Source organism: Diabrotica undecimpunctata, chromosome 6 (genome assembly GCF_040954645.1).
Source record: "Diabrotica undecimpunctata isolate CICGRU chromosome 6, icDiaUnde3, whole genome shotgun sequence".
In the NCBI taxonomy this organism is placed as follows: Eukaryota; Metazoa; Arthropoda; class Insecta; order Coleoptera; family Chrysomelidae; genus Diabrotica; species Diabrotica undecimpunctata.
Window position 1 is genome coordinate 763597 of NC_092808.1, and position 20146 is coordinate 783742.

Below are 20146 nucleotides of genomic sequence, written 5' to 3' on the forward strand. Positions count from 1 at the left end.
AAATTAATCTTCTTGGATGAATCGTCTTCTCTCTGAGTGTTTATAGGGTCTGGTGAATATTCTCTCCCCCCTTTTTTTCCCCAGATGTTCTAGTGGTCAGTTTTTGCCTTTTACCGCCTTAGTCTTCTTTAATAATCACTTTAGAGTCATATTGTGTATGTCTTGCATGCCTGGAGCTTTTCTTCCTTTGATTTTTCATAATATTCTTGCCACTTCTCCTAGACTTAGGTTGTCTTCTTTTTCCTGAACTCCTGAACTCCTTCTTATATAGTTCGTCGTCTCCCTAAGGAGGTTGGCAAACATAATGGCTATTTTTATGTTTGAATTTGCTGCTCTAAACAAATCAATCGATCTGCATTGTATTATGAATCTCAAAATTTCATATTTTGGTCTACTCATTACATGGCCTGGGTTTTCTAGTATTCTTGTTTGAATTTTAGTTTTTGTTTCATTTGATAACCAGAGTTTGAAAGCCTCGATTCTTTTTAAATTGCATTTTTTTTAATACCCAAATCTCAGTTCCATATACTTAATAATGTTAAAAATATATACCTAACATTGAATGGTAGGTACGTAGTCTCATTTCCAAATTAAGATTTCTGCACGTTTATTTGTATAAATGCTAATCTAACAATTTCTATTTGACTGTATATTTCTGCAGTACTCTTGAACTATAAAAAAATATTAAAAAAATTTTACACAAACCTTTCAACATGGAAACCAATATCATTCCAATATTCATCGTATTTTTGAATAAACTTTTTAAAACTTCTAATTACTAGTTACGTAAAATACGGTTTAAAATAGTATTTTATTTAGATAAAATTCACTAATATCTCATATATTTTAATTTAATAGCAATTGCTTTTGTTTATTAATAATTTTGTATTATTACTCTCTTAAATTAATATTGTAACACCTTTGCTTGATTCGTAGAAAACTGTGAACGGATGCTGTTTTCTTTCGTTTGGTTATAGATTCAGCCACAAGATGGCAGCAGCAACATTAATTTAATGTATTAGACTGTGATTTCCTTGTAAAATAGTAAAAGTAATTGATTTAATTTGACAATTACTGAAAATTTCATGCTAACTTGGTCTATTTATCTATCTACCGAGAATAACACATATTTTGAATTTAGGTTGTAAAGAAATTCTTCAGTTAATCCTCCATATTTAGTCCCAACATTTCTTCCTAGATATTTCATTTTTATAGCGTTTGTTTATTGAAACTACATAGCAGGGGTATTCATGCAATAATATCAATGAAAAGCAATAAATTTTCTTGTCCAGACCAAATAAAAAGCCTTTTTTAAAATCAATTACAAAAAGGTGGATATTTTGGTGACGTTTTTAAATAAAATGTACATAACAGGACCTATCTCCAGGGAAATGTTAAGATTACCATTAATATGCATATCAATAGACTCCAAACTAAGCTATTCTGGCCTAGAGATTAATCAAAACCTCTACGTTAGCTTCGTAGACTTCAACAATCACTTCGATAGGGTTAAACATGATAAACTCGACAGAAACAAAAACCTGGACTAGCTAGATACAAGATTAATATTAAACCTTTATTACAATCACCGAGCAACAGTTATTTCTTAGTTATAGTAATTAGGCTTCTTGGATGGTTCTCTATCAAACTTCATTGTATTTTTTCAAAGGGTATGGTACCTACACATTCTATGCATCCTAACACGAAGCAAAATAGATATAGGTATAGAGGGAAGAGGACGAAATCTTGACGTCTCTATCTTGGCCTATCTCTACAAAACCTTGGTGATTATATACTACAGACTTGCTTTTGCTTTGCTTGCTTGGTTTTGATTGATTTTGCGGTTGATTTCATTTTAATCATATTTATATTTTTGTTCATAATTGAGGGACTGAGAGGAAAAGTAGTACAAGCGACGTTTTGTAGAAAAGTCGCTAAAAGTAGAAGATGTTGATATTTATTAATATACAAATCTCTCTTTCTTTGTCTAAGATAAAAATGGTAAAAGCACAAAACACAATCCAGTACGGACGTCTGTCTGTGTTAAGTAAAAGCTTTTACCAATTTCTGTGATATTTCTGTAATAGTTTTCTGTATAAGCGGTACAAGTGTACATGTCCCACTTTTGTTCTAAACCCCATTTTATTTATTTATATCTTCAAAAAGTGGTAGTTGAAAGAAGCTGATAGCATAACCTTAAAATGTGACCTATTGTCATAATCTGACAATTATTAGGAATATGACGATCCAGAAGGGAACAAAACTTTTCTAGAAAACATTGCAGATGTTGATTTAAACATGTAAGAGGCAAATAAGAAAATGAAAAAGGAATACAGGTGAAGAATACGTAAGCTATAAAAACAAGTTAATAAAAGCAAGAAGTTTGCAAAGTTATATACATACTTGCAGATTTCAGTGTAAAAAATTCACCGATGAACAAAGACAGGAAATATTTAACCGATTCTGGGGTCTAGGAAATTGGAATCTGCAGAATGCATTCATTACGTCTTGTACAGAGATCGCTTTGCCCAAATGACGACGTACAGAAGTTGCTACTAATAAAGGAAAGAGCTTTACTATAAAATTGAAAAATATGAGGGTTTGCAAAAAGTTTTTCTTAAAAATCTTGGATATCAGCAATGAATATTATTCGAGAATTTTAAATGGGATATCTGACGTTGGAATCACCGCTGTTGGTAAAAGGGGAAGAGCTCCATGTCCTAATAAACTATCACAGGATGTAAGTGATAAGATAAAACGATATTAATATGTTTCCAAAATATACCAGCCATTACACCAGACATTACATTCAACGTAGACGGCATCTTCCTTTATTTTTGACCATAAGAAAAATGTATTAGTGTTACCTAGAGCTGTGTCAAGAAAATAACGAAGCTCTTGCCTAGGAATGGTGTTATAGGAGTGTGTTTAATACCAAATTTAATCTAAGTTTTCATCATCTCTTGTCCAATACTTGTAATAAGTGCGATAAGTTCAAAACATCAATGAAATTTTGGGAGAGAGAGCTTCATCACCGAAAAGCCGAATCGAGAATACAAGCCAAAAAAGAGGCAAAAATAGTAGCCGAGACTTCAAGGAATAAAGAAGTGGTATTAGTTTGTTCGATCTACAAAAAAATTTACCTGCACCAGCACTTACAACCAACAAAGTGTTTTATATGCGAGTATTATGGACATATAATTTTTGGATCCATAATTTGGCAAAAAATGTGCTCCGATGTATATATAGGATGAATCAGTTGCATCCAGAGGCTATATGGGAGTTTCTTCATGTCTTTGGAAATTTATTGCTGGTCTTGATCAAAATACACGACATCTTATTGCATTTAGTGATTCTTGTTCGGACAAAATAAGAACAAAAACATTTTGAAATTTTTTATGTACGTGGTTAAAGAAACGCAGCTAAAAATAATAGACCACAAATTCCTTAAACCGGGCCATACCTTCATGGAATGCGATGAACATTTCAGAGTCATTCAAAAGTACAAAAAGCAAGTACCTTATATTTTTGTACCTAGTAAGTGGATGAATGCTGTGAGAAACAGTTCTAAGAAGTGTAAATGTGAGTAAATGAAGATGGAGCACTTCATTTCACTCGAAAACTTCAACGAGTACGTGCACAAAAATATTTAAAAGGATGATGAGAATATGCAAATAAAATGGAGAGAAATAAAATTGATTCGTTTTGAGAAGAAAGACCTATTTATTATGAAATTTAAGTACACTCTTAATGAACATACTAAATTTATAACTGTTTACTGTATGAAGAAGATGCGTGGAAGAACAGCTCAGAATATAAGTCGTAGCCAACTGTACAGTTCAGTCATGACTTTTAAGTACGAAAAATGGGAGAATTTACAAGACCTACTATGCTTTGTGCCATCAATTTACCATCAATTTTACTTAGCTTAATCATACTGCGAATAAGCGAAAACACGGTCAGAAAAAGAAGCCAATGCAATCTAAAGAAAAGAAAGAGAAGGACAATAAAGATGATGTAGAGCTACACGACAATAACAAAATACTTTTGAGTGACTATGATGATAAGGAAGATATCTAACTCAGTTGCTAGCAAGTTTATATAATATCATTTCGTTGTTATTTTTTATGCATTTTTTGTTCATGTATAAAATTATGCATCGATATCATCGATGCAGTTAACGAATTTTTATTCCTTGGAGCACTGTCAACTTTTCAAATTAAGATTACAGCAGAGATAAACCGCAGAATTTACACGGCCAACAAGTGCATCCTTGGTTAAATCTCCTTCTTAAATCCTTAATTTTAACGAGGAAAGCAAAGGTTAAACTATACAAAACAAAAATACACCCAGTCCTAACATATGGTTCAGAGTCTTGGACTCATGTGGATAAAACAAACTGAACCATCTAGAAAAACTCTCCTTGATAGACCCATTGGTCAGAGCAAAAGAGGAAGACCTCTAGACAGATAGGGACCACTAGAGAGAAATAAAGAAGCGTTTGTAAAATTCTTGTCAGAAATTTTAAATATTTTAATACTAATTGATAAAAAATAACATTTCCATAAAATGTTTTAATACATACATCTCCAGGAACGCTATTTGCCAGTTTCTTATCGACTCAAAAACATTCTACGCATATGCCGCATGGTTGTTTCTTCTTCTCGGACATTAGACCCTATCATCATATCCCATATTCCTTAAATAAACACAGGAATCCCTTAAGGGCCTTAATTTATTCCTTGCATAGAAATCGGGATCGGGATAGTAGGTCGTGAGGGGGCCAATAGTCACCAGAAATGCTTAAGAATCAGGGCGTAGTCTTCGAGACGCTGTTGCCAAATTTCACCTTTTAAAATCGTATTGTCAAAAAATCATATTTGCTCATGTAATATTATTTAATTATTTACACGCTTTAAAATGGATCAAAGATACAGAAAAGTAAGAAATATTGCTAGAAAATAATAAAACAAGCTTAAATACACCATAAAATATATAGATAACAAATTGTATGTTGGCAAAATGAGTAAAAACTTGAAATTATTTAATTTCAGACGGTTATAGAGTTTTCTAGATCAAGCCAAACGTTTTAATGTCAACTAAATCATTTTAGATCAGCTCTTTAAATATTTTAGAATTAATTGACACTTTAATAGTGTCATTCATTGACACATCTACAAATATTCAGTCTGGTTTTCTTCCAAATTAAATTAAAACATTGAAGGTCTCCCTTGAAGTATTTATAGCTATCTTAAAACAAGCATTATTTGCAGGAAATAACCTCAACATCTGAGCATTATTAACTGCCCTAGTTGCCTTTTTCCAAATATCCTGAAAATTTTTACGGCCATGTGAAATAGTTGAGTCGATTTTAGAATATTATAGAGATCACTGAGTCACTCCAAGGATATCTAGGTTACTGAAGGCTTAATTAAAACTTTTTAGGCTATAAAAGGTCCTTGCAGGTCCACTTAAATAATTATCAGTTATCTTGAAACTAGAATACATGAATAAACCAACTTCAATATTAGTGAAATATTCTAGAGCCGTCAAAATATTTTGTAGTACTTTTAATCCTTTTTTCAAATTTTTCTGGAAGTTTTCATTATTTCGGAAAATATTTAGGACGATTTTTAAAACATTTCTAGAGCCTCTTGTAATATTTTTTGTTACCCTGGATTCTTTCAGTCTCTACTGGAATCGTTTAGGCTATATTTAAACCTTACCGGGTTCCTGAAAGTACTCTTGATACTTGACTTAAAACAAAAATTGTTTAGAGGAAAGAAACTTAATATTTATCAAAATATTTTAACTTAATTTTTTAAAATATTCAAGATGCTATTGAAAAATTTGAAGCAGATCTAAAACCATTTTGGTCAAAATAACCACTTCCAGGCTATATTGGAAACTTTCAGTTCCAGATGAATTATTGTTGGTTGCCTTAACATTAGGATCCTTGACAATAACAAGCCTGGATATTCATACAACATTTCAAAACCACTGAAAGATTTTTGACTACTGTAGATATCTTTTTCAAATTTTTAGCATACTTAAAATATTTTAAAGGACCCTGAAACATTTTATACTATCCTGAGATCTTTCAGTCTTTTAGGCTATATTAAAACATTACTGGTCCTCTTAAAGCATCTATAGTTTCCTTGAAACAAAAATTATTTACGACTGAGATATTGTTGACTAACCTAGTTGCCCTGTCAAAGATTTCAAGACCATGTGAAATATTTTAGTCTACTTTTAGAATATTTTAAAACCATTGCTACATTTTACCACTGACGCCTAGATCTAAAACTATTAAGGCCCAAATAAAGTTTTTTACGATGTAATAGAACCTTTTAGTTATTTTAGATTACCTTGAATTTAGGATACTTGACAAGAAGCAGCCTGAATATTCGTGAAACTTTCCAGAGCCCCATATATGTAGTAGATTCCCTATCAAACATTTCCTAGGAGCTTTCAAGGCCAAGTGTAACATTTTAGATTACTAATAAACATTATAAGACTCACTGAAAAATTCATGCTTATTCTGAAATCTTTCAGGCCATACTGGACTCTTCCAGATCTTGGAAACTTTCCCATAGGATTTCAGATCTTTGAGGACCCCCAAAATACTTTTTTATTATTTTGTAACTCGGATACTGAAACTATCCTATAAAAATATTCCAGGACACTTCTAAAACAAGGCCAAAAACATTACAGGACCAATCAATATTTACCCCTTTAGAGCCACTTCTAAAATGATTCTACGGGCTAGTATTTGGGATAATATTCAAAGAACTTAATGTTGTTTATCAAAAATTACAAATTTCTTTGAACTTTTAATCTTATATTGGAACAGCTTGGATATTAGTGAAACATCATAGCCGCTTAAATATTGTTGATTGTTCTTTATCCTTCTATATCCCTTTTTCACTATATACTTCTATTTTCCCCTTTTCAAGGTCACGTCAAATATTTCAACTCACTATTTACACATTATAGAATTCCTTGAATCACTTGAGGTTCTTCTGGAATAATTCAGACTCTACTGAAGGTCTTAGAAGTCTTCCCAGTGGGCTCCAAATCTTCCTGGAGTCCTTGAAAGCTTTAATGGTGGCACTGAAACCGTCTAAATACTGCCATTGAAATATTTCAGATCATTTTTGAAATTTTACAAGGCTTTCCAAAACATTATACCACACTACAGAAATAAAAGCCACTTCCTCAATGATTCGAGTACTATTCCAATGACTTCCGATGACAAATGAGTTTAAGGCACAATGCAAAATTACAGGCCAATGCCTAAACATTCAAAGGCTTTCTGAAAAACTCCATGATATTATTGAAACATTACAGGGGCCTGTGAAGCAATAATATCAGCGTCTTTTTAGTAGTTTTTGTTTAGTTTGTTTTAATACGATCATCATTTCTGGCTTTACAACCCTGCGTGGGTTCTAGCATCCTCAAGAATTTCTCTCCAGTCGTCACTTTCCATCGCCTTTCTCCGCCAAGCACGTATTCCCATATTTGTTATGTCTTCATCGATTTTATCAAGGAACCTTGTTCTGGGTCTTCTCATTCTTCTCTGACCAATGGGTCTATCAATGAGCGTTTTTTTAACTGGGTCATTTTGTTCCATCCTTATTATATGCCCTATTTACCACAGACGTTTTATCTTAATATGTTTTACGATATCAGGTTCCTGGTATATTCTATAAAGTTCGAAGTTGTATCGTCTTCTTCACACTCCATTGTCATTCATTGCTCCACAGATTCGCCTTAGTACTTTTCTTTCGAAATATCCCAACATGTTTTCATTATTTTTTGTTAGAGTCCAGGTCTCTGAACCATATGTTAAGACTGGGCATATTATTGTTTTGTGGAGTTTTATTTTTGTATTTCTCGATATAATTGTGGATTTAAGGAGGAGATTGAACCCAAAATAGCATCTGTTGGCCTTGTAAATTCTGCGGTTTATCTCTGCGGTAGTACTATTCTCAGTGTTAATTATCGCTCCCAGGTATACAAATTTGTTCACTGCTTTGATGACTTCGTTTTCTATAACAAGTTGTCTTAGAATTTGTGGTTGCGTGCTTATGTTTATATACTTCGTTTATCTATTCTAGGTGATTTGTTTCTGGCTTCATGAATCGTTAGTGGTTCCTCTTCCCTCTCGCCTGCTCCCCTTACCTCATCTCCTTCGTCTTCCAGGTTTTCTTTTTCTTCCTCTATATTAAGTGCCTGGTTAAAGTATTCCTCTTATCTACGTATTCAATACGATATTGGTGTTTTTTTTCTTGAGCGTAGGTTAAAGTATAGATTTTCACTCATTTCTTTTGACATATTTTATGACCAAAACAAATAATCTCAAAAATGTACATACTTACTCAAGATATTGAGTGAAAACCTTGTGTCCGAATACATGAGCAACATTTTTTTCTTCGTTTTGTAATGTTCGCAAAGTTTTTATGTTTAGGTATTTTTAACTGTTCTACATTACTTTGGTTTTATCTCAGTTAATCTTTATCAGAGAAAATCTTAAATATTAATTATACACAAAGGAAACGTGGCGATCAATTAAAATCATATAGATAGGGAAATTTGGCGACATATGGCAACGTTTGGTATTCAACCGATTTTCGGGCGCACTTTCATTGTTATATTGATCTGGGATTGCCATAGCGGGGCCATGGGAACGAGAGAATTCGTCACTAGAGACAGAGAGGCTCAGCTTCCAGCTTCAGCACCCGCTTTCAAGTATAATCCGCATACAACAGAGTAGAGACTGGGGTGCTGGTTGTTATATTGTTTTTTCACTCGCGTTATGTTTTGTTTTCAAGCGGATTATGTCTTGTTTTGATCAGAAAAATTGGATTGTTTATGGCGAAATGAGATGAGGAAATATGCTCAAATTGGCGTTTCACTTTAGAAAAATCACTTTCTATTTTTATTTTTTTTTCAAACATTTGTTGCTTAAAAATAAAAAAAGACCACAAAGAACAAATGAACAGAAAATGTTAGGAAAATATTTACTCACTTGTAAATAAAATCAGGGGATATAACAATTACATTGGGCGACTTCGAGCAACGCTCAAATTTGATACAAGGGTATTGACCATTCTAAAATCTGTCCTTACAGTTTCTGCTACTCTATTTAAAGCATGTGCTAAACACGTAACATATATCAAATTTTGAAAAATATTTTTAAATGCTGTCCAGCTTTGATCCTATATGGCCCAGCATCACTTAACAATAACAAAATTTTTGTTGGTATCGGTTGAGGTGCAAAAAAGTTAGTTCATTCATTCACAAATCTAAAAATAGTTACATTGTTCGTTTTTTGCAACTCCTTAACGGAAACTAAATATCCGGTGCAACATTCACTCTTGTTTAAACTTCCTATAACCAAATTTGCGATATACCGTCCTTTAACATCAGTTGTCTCGCCAACAGATATCCATATTGGATTATTCCCAGTTGCAGTTTTAATCTTCTTCTTCTTCAAGTGCCCTGTCCGTTGCGAACGTTGGCTATTAACATGGCAATTCTGATCTTGTTTGCGACGCTTCTGAATAGTTCGACCGATGTGAGCCCGAACCACTTCCTCAGATTTTGGAGCCACGAGTGTCTTCTCCTGCCTGGCCCTTGCTTACTATTTTTTCTATGAAAAAATGGGGAATATGGTCTATTTTTCCCTGAAAAAAAAAAATAGGGAACAATAGACAGTTTTAATCACTTTTTTAAAAATTGTTGGAATAATGGATATTAATGGATTATCCAATTTTGCAATTAGAATATTGCAACTATTCAGCAAACTGCAGAGATGCTTATTAAAATTTTGTTGGTAAGAATCTTTTATTTGTAGTTATGAACTGCTAAACAGAAGCTTTCTTTGAGGAGGTTTATGCGTTGCAGTGCCCAAGTATTGATCAACTTGTAACTTTTTTTCACATACAATCTGTAAATTGGAAATAAAAAAGTTAACCAACAAACTTGTAGTACTTCGCCTCTTTAAAATTAATATAATATCCTAATTTAATTGGTTTTCACCTCTATTAAAATTTTATATATAAGATATTAAGACAAAGAGCGATTTCTTTAATCAATTTTAAACGGACAAAAAATATTAATCAAGCACACTATATGATACAATTATGATACAAATTTTGTTTCCCGAAGTATCTCCTATACAAACAATTTTTTGAGTTTTGATCGTAGAATTTTTCTTCAAAAATATCAGACGTTTTGGTAAAATGTCACATTTTTATCGTTACAAATAACGTATTAATTTATGACGAAAAAGTCAGTGTCAAAACCATGTTTACACCTTTGCTAAAAATAATTTTAAAATCAGTGCATCAAAATAAATAAGTTTTTCATAATGAATGACAGTCCTCTTCTAAAACTTACATTTTAAAGTAAAATAATATTTAGCTTATATTTTTAGAAAAATATTTAAAAATTAAAACAATAATTAAATTAAACATAATACTTACCGTTTTGTTAGAAACCGTACAAAATGTATGGTTGTCATCAATGATTTTGAACTCTGTTTTACTATTATCCTCTTTTTCAGAAGAATTGATTTACTTGCACTTTGTTTTGGCATTTTCAAATACTTTTGATAAACATTTAAACACAACATAATGACGGTATTAGATTTTTGTTTTGATACAGGGCAGCGACAGCCGCTTATACGTATTTCGACCTCTTTAGGTCTCGTCAGAACGGTATAGCCACTACTCTGAACCAAAACAAAAATCTTTCCCGTCCTAGACAATAGTTATCAAAATAACTATATACGGACGTAACTACGCCATCTAAAAACAAAAAGAGAAATCAAACGATTTCTACCTAGTGAAACCGAATTCAAATTTTTACCATTGTGTCTCCTAAAACTTGCGAAACAAACAGCTGGATAAATTACTCGGCAAGGGAATCTAAAATTGCATTCCACATGCCGTTCATCCTGGTCAAAATTCGTAGTGAATTTAGTTTCTGGTACTCCAAACGAAGTAAGTAATAACACATAATGACGGTATTACATTTTTGTTTTGATGCAGGTTATAGTTATTTTGATAACTATTGCCTAGGACGGGAGAGATTTTTGTTTTGGTTCAGAGCAGTGGCTATACCGTTCTGAGGAGACCTAAAGAGGTCGAAATACGTATAAGCGGCTGTCGCTGCCCTGTATCAAAACAAAAATCTAATACCGTCATTATGTTTTATTACGTACTTCGTTTGGAGTACCAGAAACTGAATTCACTACGAATTTTGACCAGGATGAACGGCATGTGGAATGCAATTTTAGATTCCCTTGCCGAGTAATTTATCCAGCTGTTTGTTTCGCAAGTTTTAGGAGACACAGTGGTAAAAATTTGAATTCGGTTTCGCTGGGTAGAAATCGTTTGATTCCTCTTTTTGTTTTATTTAAACACAAATTTACTGAACCAAAGAATACCAGAGTAGAGAATACCATAGAGAATACCACACTAGAACCAAACTGAACTAACTGTAACTACGGACAGAACGACAATTGCATTTTGTCTTTTACTAATACAAATTCTGGTAATTAGTTATTTGTTAAGCTTTTGGGGAAAAACCATATTGATTTACGATTTGTGATTTTATTTAATGCCAGCAACCGGCTTATCATGTTTTACTGCCTATATTGTCATATTATGCTAATACCAATAAGGGGTATTTCTGAGGGATATTTTTACCTACCTCGCTAAATTGCATTACTTGTGGTCTAAGATTTTTGTCTATATTGGGGTATATCTGAAAAGATGCACTTGCATATGCACAAATGAGATACGACTGTATCAAACCAGTAAAAGCACGACATAGTGTTATATTCTGATCATAATTCCTTGATTGGCCAAATTCACATACAAAAGAACAGTAAAAAACGTTGTTAAAATAAACGCTATCGTAGACTAGTGAGAAACTTCAAACATTGTTTTTTGTATTTTTAGAATCTAAATAATATTTGTGGTCATTTTTTTGGAATTTCTTCCTTTGAACTATCACTAACACTATTCTTTTTGAAGGTTCTTTTTTCTTACCTAATAATCGCAGAACAACATAATTTCAGCACACCAAAATACGAAGGTTTTGGAAGACTTTCTACTACTGATATCCACTCAGTTAATTACCCATTTTACTTCGGAATGAAGAAATGGAACCAAGTTTTATTTAGTGTCAAATATTAAGACAAAATCTTCTGTTTATTGTAATGAAACAGTTGCAAAATCGGCAACCAACTCAAAACAGTTTTCTCATTCAGAAAATGCAAAATCATGAAATCCTGCCTTCTGATATCCCCAATTCTACTGCTATCTGTCGCAACTTCAATTTACGATCACCCAAAACGATTTTTTGAACTTTTTTTCCAGGAAAACTGCCGAATTTCCCATCACCAGATCACCAGAGAGATCAATTTCGACCACAAGAGCATGTTTCGTCGTTTTTGTCCTTATAACCGGGTTTAAAGTCAGCGTATCACCTTTTATTCGTTATTTTCGACGAAGCAAAGTCCTAATAACACTTACCAAGCCATTGTTTTGGTTGAACAATATTGTTTCTCATTAGGAAGCAACGCTTTACCAATACAAAGTTTAACTTTTTAAAAATTGCTAAAAATGCATTATTTCATTCACTCAAATTTCAACTTTTTTTAAATAATATTTTTAAAATTGAATACAGTAATTTTACTATTTATTTATTATTCATATTTAAAACAAATTAAATTACGAGTATGTTTAAATAATTATAATGTTTGCTCCTAATGCCCGCTGTTGACGTATTAATAAAGCATACATTGTTTACTTCCGAAAGAGCTGTCAAATTTAAACGAAATATTAAATTAGAATAAAATATAAATCAATATCATTCGATAGTAAATTCGATTAATATATATATATATATATATATATATATATATATATATATATATATATATATATATATATAAACTAAATAATATGTTTAAACATAATAATTGTATTTATATGAAATATAAATGATGAATAACATTTTTTATTAAAAAAGTACAATTTAATGCACACTCGTATTACATCTATATAAATCTCCTCATTCTTTTAATTCCTACAAAAACTATCCCTTCGCTCTTTGGTCCAGTCTAAAAGGTCCGACGTTCTTTAACATTATTAGTTGCATAACTTGGCGGAATATTATTCTAAGGGGAGACACAACTGCGATTTTACTCGTCGCTAAATTGAAAACTAAAGATACGGGTTGCTTTATCCCCAAGCCCTTTGCTCAAACTCGTCAAGCTGTTAGAAATGCCAAAATGGCTCTGTAATTAAAGAAATAATTCAACAAAGGCGTACGAGGTAGATTGCTTTGAAGTAGTATTTTTGCTTTTTATTTTGCTTGAATTATACTGTTTAATCACAAATTAATCCCTAAATTTGTAATCTCACATTATTCTGAATATTTTATAGTTTCACCGTGTATAATTGAAACATTGTGAAAACATATCGTGTAATATTTTAATAATTAGTTCATTTACCTACAACGTAATAAATTGCCGAATAATATATTTTACAATTGAACTTCCTAAGTGTTGCAATTACGGCCTAGATTAAATTGTATTGTAAACTCATCGTTCAAAGTTTGTTAGTATGATAGAAGCAATAATATCTGTGCTGAGGTATACATTATTTGTGAGATTATAAATTAGGGATTTGAGCTCATTTGGGCGCAGTCTATTATAGAAAGTTACCTAACTAACATCTATAGTGTAATTATTAGTAGCTGTCAATAAAACTATAATTTTTACTCCACAACTTCAACGTTTTATTGTATTTATCATCGTCGATCGAGAGGAAGCGGACAAAGGGACATTACAAAGGGAAAATATTGTAAATTGTTGTTAATAAATAATTATAAAAGTAGGTGTATACATATATTTATTTACTTAGCTTAGAGATTCAATATTTTCATAATATTGATAATTAAAAAATGGTTTAATTAACCTTTTTCAAGAGATATTGGTACTATTGATTAAATAATAGTAGTGTCGGATTCCAAAATAAAAAATATGCACATAGTATCTAGGTTGTCAGATTCTTTAAATAATTATAAAATACATTCATTTATGTTTAAAAAAGACTCCGAGTAAGTATACAAAATATCCAGAGTGTAGTAGAACATTTTCAAAACTTTCAATAAATCTTCTTGACTTTCATACAATGGAAATGAAAGTATATGATTTTTATTTCTATTAGTTTTTCTTCACTTATTTTCGTTTTTGGTATAGTATTTCCTCTTTTATCTTCGACATCAGTACCTGCGGTCGTAGATTGTATCTTACTGGCGATAGTTAAAATAAAGTTTTTGCTTTCGTCGAAAACATTAAGAAGACAACCACGACAGATAGGCTCCTTATTTCCGTTTATAAAAAGAGAATAAACCAAAGTTGATAATATATTTATCCTACGACAAATAATTGAAAAGCGTGTCGAAAGAAGTAGAGAGACCCATTTGGTATTTATAGACCTTGAGAAAGCATATGATAGTGTCCCGTTAAAGAAAATGTTTGAGGTCCTCGAAAGGTCCGGATTGGGTTCGACGTATATCCGAGCGATATATAAATTGTACGAAAATGCAGTTAGTTGTGTAAAAATTGGAACCAGAACCTCAAATGAATTTAAAGTCACTAAAGGCCTAAAGCAAGGATGCCGTTTGTCACCGACACTCTTTAAAATATACGTCCAAGAAGCGTTGAGGAATTGGAGAAATAAATGTAGATTTATGGGCATCGAAGTGGGACAAGAAACTCTGTATACATTGTTATTTGCAGATGATCAGGTGGTGGTTGCAACCGATGAGGAAGATATAAATTATATGAGTCGAAAATTATTTGAGGAATATGCCAAGTGGGGGCTTACTGTAAACATAAGCAAAACAGAATATTTAAAAATTGGAGGAAATACCACAGATCTGAGGCTTGAAAACACAGTTATAAAAGGCTGCAACCAGTATAAATATCTAGGAAGCATCATATCAGCAGATGGCAGAGTTAAGATAGATGTACAAAACCGAATAACCCAGGGGAAAAAGTGCATCCGAATACTGAATTCATTACTGTGGTCTAATAAAATAAAGATGCATACCAAACTTCGCGTATACAGAGCAATTGTAGAACCAATTACCACATATGGTGCTGAATGTTGGACGATGACAAAGAATAAACGAGATAAAGTAGACGTTGTGGAAATGGATTATCTTAGAAGGTCATGTCGAGTATCGAGAATGGAAAGAATTAGGAATGAGGAAATACGAAACCGTACAGGAATTAGAGATACTCTTTCAGATAGAATACAAGGAAGGCAATTACAATGGTATGGTCACGTGATGAGAATGGAGGAGGAGCGGTGGCCAAAGAAAGCCTTAATGTATGTTCCGCCAGAAAGAAGGAAAAGGGGAAGACCACCAAATTCCTGGAGAAGAGAAATTACACAAACAATGCAATCTAGAGGCTTAGAAGAGGGAGATTGGAGAGATAGGAAAAGATGGAGGCTGAAATGCGGGAAGCAGCAATCGCCGTAGGACCCCCGTTATATGATGATGATGATGAATAAACCAAAGTTCTTGATCTGCATTTAACCGTGTTCAGATCCATTGTTCTTGGTCGATGTGAAGCAGTTTCTTTCACTTGAATAAGAGATGCCATGTATGTCGCTTTCTTTGAGTACGAACCTAACCTCCAATCACACGAGCTTTATACTTTGGCTTCGCGTAAACGTATTAGTTTTCCTTGTAACGTAAGATAGCCTTTTCCTAAATTTTGCTGTAATTGCTTATCAGCTTTGCGTTTCCTTGTACTTTGTTTTTCAATAGAAGTTGATTTTATCTCAGACGCTGTTTCGTGTGTACTTTTCATTTGCAATGTTTGTAGTGGATTGTCACTATCTGAGGAGTTTTCTGATTCGGGTTGATATTCAGGGTGTAAAATGGATGTAACAGAAAAATCACTATCATGTGATGATAGGTTTTGCATAGCGTCCATAACAAAATATGTAGATGGAAGATATTCAGACGACATCAATGAACCTCTTTGTTCGACATGTGATGGACCTGCTAAAATAAAAAAAAATATAAATACAATACAAAGCGGAATAATAGTTGATTTATTATAATGCAGGTAATAAATTAGTCGTGGATTAAGTAACTCTGCGATAAGCATTGCACAAATAAACCTATTCAAACGGAGAAAGCGCCACAGCTAGATTTTTCAATCAGTTCCGTTAAAATGTGTATTCAATAGTAGTGGGCTATTGGACAAAAATACCTCTTCTTTCCTAATACCCTTTCAAAACGAATTCGGCAGTAGTTGCAGGACATAAACGATACCTGAAAACAGCTCCCAATTCGATGATACTATCTGCTGAAAAACTGCACTCACTAACAATAACATCAACAAAAATAAGAAAACGAAACACAGGGATCATCTACAAAAAACAATAACCACAAATAAAACTAAAAACAAATCCCAAAAAACAGAATGAAGAGGTGCAAGCCTAAAAGTGGACGACCAAAAACAAAAAAACTTTTTAAGAAGAAGAAAAGCCAAACAAAGATATTTTAATGATTGAATCCTGTTAAATCTGCAAAAAAACACTAACCTCAAATAAAATTAAAAACGAATCCCAAGCAAACAGAATGAAGAGGCGCAAGCCTAAAAGTGGACGAGCAAAAACAAAAAAACTCTTTAAGAAGAAGAAAAGCCAAACAAAGATATTTTAATTATTGAATCCTGTTAAATCTACAAAAAACACTAACCTCAAATAAAATTAAAAACGAATCCCAAGGAAACAGAATGAAGACGCGCAAGCCTAAAAGTGGGCGACTAAAAACAAAAAAAAACTCTTTAAGAAGAAGAAAAGTGAAACAAAGATATTTTAATGATTGAATCCTGTTAAATCTACAAATAAACACTAACCTCAAATAAAATTAAAAACGAATCCCAAGGAAACAGAATGAAGAGGCGCAAGCCTAAAAGTGGACGACCAAAAACAAAAAAAAACTCTTTAAGAAGAAGAAAAGCCAAACAAAGATATTTTAATGATTGAATCCTGTTAAATCTACAAAAAAACACTAACCTCAAATAAAAATAGAAAGAAGACGAGACTGGAACCAACACATTAACAGAATGGGAACAGAGAGACTTGCCCGAATAGTAAGAGATGAAAAACCAGAAGGTAAAACACCTCAAGGCAGACCCCCTAAAAGAATGGAGAGGTAGCGGGCAGTCAATATCGCAAATACTGCTAAATCAGACCAGAAACAACAGGCCTTAAGGCCTAACATACGGAGACGAATAAGAAGAAGGAGAAGGAGAAGAAGAAGAAGAAGAAGAAGAAGAAGAAGAAGAAGAAGAAGAAGAAGAAGAATTTAAACTAAATCATCTAAGAGCTTCTTCAAGAAAGGTTTAGATTTAATTTCATCATTAGAACCCATCCAAGTGGTACTTCCTTTTTAACAAAGTTATCGTACTTCCCAGCATCAGCTACAACACATTTTGCCCCTTCAGAGGAAATGGCCGCTGGACACAATTTGCCGTATCCCACATGGAAAGCGCTAAATAGACTAAGAACTGGCGTTTCACATTGTGCTAGTCCTGAAGAAATGGGGATACCCGGAGGACGATACCTGCGAATGTGGCGAGGTTCAGAATAGTCACCATCTACTATCATGCACAGAGATGAGAGAGACCTACACAGAAGAAGACCTATTTTTAGCGAATGACAGGGCCATCTATGTGGCCAACCATTGGAAATACAAAATTTAAAGCTGTTGGTGTTCTGAACACGGAAAGTAAGTTTTACAAAGTAAAGTAAAATGGTATAATGGTCCGACTGGGCCGAAAACATTTTAAAGATTTGCAATTCTTTTGGATAAATTTTTTAAATTATTTTTAATAAATAATATATCAGTATTTGCAGAGAGGTTCTTACTTCTCTGCAAATTTTTTAAAATAGTATATATCGTCTCAAGTTACGTTTCTCTATTTGATAAAGATTTATAAAAATACAGTAAAATACCTATTAATTACAAACTTCGTGAAATTTTTCTTGTGAATATTATTCAATTCCGTCTAATTCCTAAAAGTTACCAAAACTTATTCGACATATAAACGCAAACTTAACTATTGGCAAAGAAAATTAAATCCACAATCAAGAAATATTTCCAATAAAAAGTTCCTCCTTAAAGATAAATGTTGTACTATGACAGAAGTTGAAAAGAAAAGCGAGGAAAAGTTAAAACTGTTCGGTCGGAATTTTCAGTGGCGAGTGGATTTTGTGATTAACCCATTTCAGCGCTTTCCAGAAAACTGAGTTACGTTCTTTTTTGGGAATAGACATCATCAAATTGGATTTTAGTTTGTATTGAAATGTAATCGTTGATTAGTTAAAGAGGAGAGTCATGATGTGTTATTAATTTGATAGTAATACCTTCGATATCAATTTAAGTGTTTTTGGCAATCTCTTAAACTTTGTTCTCGCAGTAAAGATACTTTAAATGTTTGATTTTCTTCTTTTTCTCAACTTGTTTATTTTAAAAATCATCTTCTGTAATATTTCCCTGCTTTCTTTGTTTTAAAAGTCTATAAATTTGCTTGCCATTCTCCGGTAATGATTCTTCTTCTTCTTGATGTTTCTATCCGTTGTTGCAGCGCGGAAAAGCTGCACAGATGTTGTATTGAACCAGATTCTGAGGTTATTTAACCAAGATGTTCTTATTTTTCCTGGACCTCGTTTTCCAAATATTTTTCCTTCCAGGATGGCTTGAAGGAGAGCATATCTGGATTCATTTCGCATAATATGTCCGAACAATTGTAACTTTCGAGATTTGATGGTGGCCAGTACCTCTCGGTTCTTATTCATTCTTCTGAGGACCTCCTCATTTGTGACTCGGTCAGTCCACGGGATCTTAAGTATTCTCCGAATAGCCACATCTCAAATGCTTCCGGTAATGATGGAATACTTATTTTTTGTTCTTACCAACTGCTTTGTTTCATTTCGTATTCTTTTATAGGTGTCTCGGGATTCTGGAGTATTTGATGTTTTGTACTGTGTAGGCCTCTTTTTTCTGTTTACATTTTTTTAAATGTTTTTCTGAACCGTGGTGTATTGTTGTTGTTTCTTTTGTTCAGTATGACTTTGCGTTTTCCTAGAGTTTCTGTTGCTGCTTCTTTAATGTTGTTTTTAATTTTCTCATAGCTCGCATTTACATCTTCAATATCGTCAACAGTGATTCTACATTCAATTTTTTCTCAGTGATTTTCTGTAGAAAATGTTTTGGTGTTATTTTCATTATTATTTTTGCTAGTACTAGTTTTATGTCCACTACCCTGTGTGTGCTGAGTTTAAACTTCGGATATCTAGAATCCGTGTTGGGTGTATTTTTCTATTATTGTGACTATAAATTCAATCATAGATTAGTGCCCCCTGAAATTTTCAAATGTATATTTATATTGAATTTTATATGTTTTATTCCTGGAACTATTTTATTTACGATTCTTGCATTAAAGTCACTCATAAGAATTAAGGGTTCTTCCTGAGGTATTTCATCCAGGACGATTTGTAATTGTTCGTAGAATTCCTCTCGTTCCTCCTTAGATTTGCAGTCCTCGGGGCTGTAGATAAATATGACATTTAATTTTTGGTAGTCCATGGTGATGTTCATATGTATTATCCTTTCAGAGATTTAACGGCAGTGATTTGTTGTTGTTTGCTGTAACTTAATTATTTTGAATAGTAATGTCGCGTCCGTGAGACAATATAGTTGAAAATATAGCGTACTATAACTACACTGATTTTGTAGAAAGTGTCAGTGCCAGTGTCGGTGTGAACGTAATTCTTGAAAAAAAAAATACCCTTAAAAAAATTCGAATGCATTTAAATGATAAAACAAAGCAAATATGTTTCAATGTATAGTTATTACAGTATAAATCCCGTCGCACGTCATTATCTACGTCAGAGATCAAGTTAACAACGTTACCAAATTGCAGAAAAATTCCTGAATTTATTTTGAATCAAATATATCACATAATTATTGCAGAAGTGGATTATACAACATAACAAATTAATATTCAATGTAAATATGTAAAAAAATAGAA